General features: G+C 28.8%; 1 pseudogene; it reads right to left on the reverse strand.

Moving 5' to 3' along the window:
- Positions 1-307: 307 nt before the first annotated feature.
- The window catches only part of LOC112997798 (uncharacterized), an 11,534-nt pseudogene continuing 7,259 nt past the window's right edge, over positions 308-4,582 (reverse strand).

Here is a 4,582-nt window from a genome sequence, read left to right on the forward strand (position 1 = left end):
TTGTATCATGTAAAAGGAGGTTTTAATGAAGTTAAATCCCAACATTTATTTTTATCATATTTGTTTAAGTCAATTTTTTTGAGCGTTCATGAAAATTTCCCAAAAAAAGTTTTATAATTGGTCTTAACGATTGGTTCGAGTTTTAAAATCCTGAGTGAGTGCCTGCGAGAGAGAGAGAGGGGGGGGGGGGGAGAAAGGGAAATAGTATAAGGAAAAATATAATTTATTTTTCAAAATTGAATGAATATTCTGAGCTATACAAGCTAATTATGCCTATAATTAAAACTAATGCTTTGAGAATGAAACTTTAAGATATAAAGTGCTTAGAAAGGCGTTGGGTGGCACGCCGTTTTCTTATGTGTCTTTGGTCACTCCTAAATGGATCAACCCAACTTTTATCTTCAGAAATAGCTTCATTCCACCGCTCTTGGAAGATTTCAAATTCCCATGTTGGTTGCCTTCTTATCTGCTCAATCCATACTTTAAGATGAAAATAGTGTCATTTGCAATGCATGTTACTCTTGGGTCAATACCACAACAATTGAGTTTGAAACTAAGCTTAAAAACCTCACCTCAGTTCGCACATCAATCCCCACTCCACCTTGTTTCTACTTAGGAAATGATACAAAATCAAAAATAAAATGAATATTAGGAAATATTAGGATTATTAATGAAATAGGATTAGAAACAAGAACCACATAATATCATTAAAACTGTACCATAGTTATCTTTTGTAGTTTTGAAACCCGCAGAAAAAGAACAAAATCTATTGACATGAAGCAAATGATCAACAACAAACTACTAAAAATGGTAGAATAATCCCTTTCACAGATGCTCAGTTAATTGCAACAAAATTATTAAATCTAACTGTTATACTGATATCAATACAAGAATGTCTCTTAATTCTTAACAATTACCAATTACATTTACATTTCCATACCATTTAAATGTCTCAAATATTCAATATATATGCATAAAAAATGGTTTTGTTGTCGAGGATAAAAAGTTTTTATTAAGAAAGAAAATAAATCTGAGGGCTAATGTTAATAAAACTGTATAAAAAAATCTGGGAAATTTTTGAGAGGTCAGATCAAATAGATAATATCTAATCGTTAATTGGCAACAAAATAGCAAACGACACAGCTTTATTGGTGCTATAATTCAAACCAACAAATTTGTCCAGACAAATGAATATAGGGAGAAAGTAACACTTTTCTGTAGATAACAGAATGATATGTAAGAAACCATGTTTGTTCTTAAGTTTAGTGTCACAAGGAATTTGATTCAAGTTACAACTACTGAATATTGAAAAATACCATGTTGGAGCAGTGACATAGTACAAATTATGAAAGCTAACTGAAACAAATGACTTCAACAATTAGGAAAGGAGGAGGCATATACCTTTGTCATTCTGTGATCACTTCCACCCAGAGTTTGTATTCCCTTATGAAAAACATATTCGCTATCAACAACTCCCACTTTTTTAGTTCGATGTCCCTGGAAAAATGACATTGATCTCACTAATGATATACTTGCCATGCATAAATGGTAGCTAAAAAAGTAAAGGCAGAGCAACCTAGTATACAACTGTTTGATTGATTAAATATAAATTGAATAGATCAACACATGTTCAAAGAATATTCTACGAAGAAATAAAATAATTTACAACTACAACCTCCAAAAGTGTCTAGAAAATGCATATTTCTCACCTGTGCACAATATCCTAGTTTCATATCCAATCCCCATCCTTGGACAAGGTCATTTTGGAGAAAATACAATTGAGCACCAACATAGTTGATTATTTTCATCCATTAGTTATCTATAACAAAAATGAAAAATTGAATTCTAAAAATTTCATAACAAACAAGGTTAAACTTCATCAGGAAGCCAACCAAAATAAAATGCAAGCAACCAAAATAAAATGCAAGTAAATGAGAACAAGTTTTCTTTTCAGCAAACCTCATTTCAGAACACCTTTTGGCAAACATTTTGCTAACTTTCAAAAAAAAAAAAATAATACAACTAAAAACAACAATAATAAATTTTTGGACAAAAAATAAAAGTTGTCCATGGTGTGTTTCACAGTAGTACAATTACAAGATTAGAAGAAACAAAAGTTATGGCGAGTTTGAAAGGAGTTTGCAACATGTCTTTGGTTCAATCTCAATAGGAATGTGTCTATAAACTGGTTTGAACTGAACTGTTTCCAAACTGTACCAAACTGAATTGATTTTTGAACCTAATCGATTTGATTAAATAAAACTGAAATTGTTTTTTTAAATCGGTTTGAACTAAACTAATTTTAAAATCAGTTGGGTTCACTTGATAACTGAATTTATTTTCTAAAATTGAAATAAGTTCGGTTTTAAAAACCAATTTGATATCAATTTAGTTCTTAAAACTATTTCAAAACCAATTTAGTTTCAAACTAAATTTTCAAAATCAATTTGTTTTCAAATTGATCTTTTAGAATCAATTCAGTTATAAATTGATTTTAAAAATTAGTTCTCAAATTTGGTTTAAAAACTAAACTATTTAAACCAATTTAAAATCGATTTGATTTTTTCGGATTTTTGCACACCCCTAGATCTTAGATTTAATATTAATATGTATCATGCCAATAATATTACCTGTATAAGATGCCAAGTACAGTACCAGGCAAATCGAGAGAAAACCGGAGCCATACCTTCCACAAACCTACATAAGTTGTATTGAAGTTTTTGTGTCATTCACAACACAACATGCATGCCAAGCTTTATCATAAATCACCAAAAAGAATTTGTCTCATCGTACTTGTTATTGTGCTTTCAGAAGTAGAGAGAAGGAAAACATAGTATATTACAAAGTAGTCAACTAAACCATAACAAAATCATCTTGATGGTACATGGAGGGATGATAAAAAAAGCATCAACAAGATCCAACACAAACATCTTAAAATATTACACAACTCTACCAAGTTCAAAGAAAGTAACAGTTATCCAGTGCACTTGAATCTGAACACCTTGCACTGCCTTTGCGTTCATAGACTCTTCTGCTTCAATGAAACACCAAATGTAAGTACAAAAAGCATTGTTTAGCAAGTTCATATGGATAGTCTAACAAAAAAAATCACCTACGAAATTTCTTGGTTCTAGCTCTTACTTACTGTAATACTATGATGTATCTTTGTTGAATGTGGGTCAAGAGCTGGTTGAGATATTTCCAAACCTTCTTGCTTTATAATTTCAATATATCTGCAAAAGGAAGCCAATATTGATTCCTTTTTTTATTTATTTGATGAGATAAAAGCATGTAGAGAGGCTACTGACTAGCCTTAAAATTAGAACATGTTTAAGAATAAAAAACCAACCTCTTTTGTAAGATACCACCCTAGACAAGCCAAGATTTGTTAGCAACCAAATGTAAGCTTAGCAAACCTAATAAGGATAATATACATCTTATAATGTGTTGTAGAAAATTCAGAGTCAGATTTCATTCAGCTATCAAATTTTAAAAGGGAAAAAAACTAATATATAACTTGTAATCAAATAAAATTGGATTCTTTTTTCATAACATTTACACCATTACTGTAGGTTCCTATTAGCCTATAAAATGATAATCATTCACATCCATGGCAGACTGCACACAAATACCAAAATAATAAGAATAGCAGAAAAACAAAGAAGCATCCCTTCATACCTTGAAGGTGAAAAATGTTCCACCCCTAGATCCTCATCCCACAGATAGATATAATCATAAATAGAGACTATATTCGGATGTTGAAATCATTTTGCAAACGACCTGACGAAGAACTCATGAATTAATATGTAATTTTCATAAAATTAAACCATCAACTGCATATATAACTAAGTACGTATACACAAGCATATAACATTAGAGAGGATTCTGTCCTGCTTCATAAATTATTTATTTCTTTTGTCTATGTTTATTTCTTTTATTTCTTAGATTTTAGTTAATTAAATCATTTATTAATGATATTTTAAATGAATATGTTAGGTTTAAAGTTTAATTGGACTAAAATAAAAGAAAAAGATTAAAATATATGTAAAATTGAAAATTATAGCAAAATTAATTAGCAAAATGGAAGACTAAAATTATATTTAATAATAATAATAATAATTCATATCTAATGAGCTATAAAGTCATATTCGATTTGCTAAAATTATAATCCTACTTAATTGTATCTTTTGATCCTCATTGTTTAAGTTTAGATTCATCGATTATAATTTAGTGATCTAACTCATTAAAAAAAAACTTATTTGCTTTATACTTAAAATATAATTCTTGGAAGGTATAAATTTTTTTTAAAATATTCAATAAACTTTCTATATTATCACTAAGCAAGTGGAAGCTAATCACTTACATTAATATTTTTATAATTAATGCTCTATTATTCATGATATCTTTTTACTTGAAAATATTTAAAATTTCTTTTAAATATTAGTGTTGAGAAGAGTCTTTATTTATTTTATAAGACTATGATTTATTTGTTTAAAATTATTTTATAAATGATTATTTTGGAATTTGATATTAGAAAAAAGTGAAAATAATTTAATAAGGAGAGAATATATCGATACGTACG

This window comes from Glycine max, chromosome 1, assembly GCF_000004515.6.
Source record: "Glycine max cultivar Williams 82 chromosome 1, Glycine_max_v4.0, whole genome shotgun sequence".
In the NCBI taxonomy this organism is placed as follows: Eukaryota; Viridiplantae; Streptophyta; class Magnoliopsida; order Fabales; family Fabaceae; genus Glycine; species Glycine max.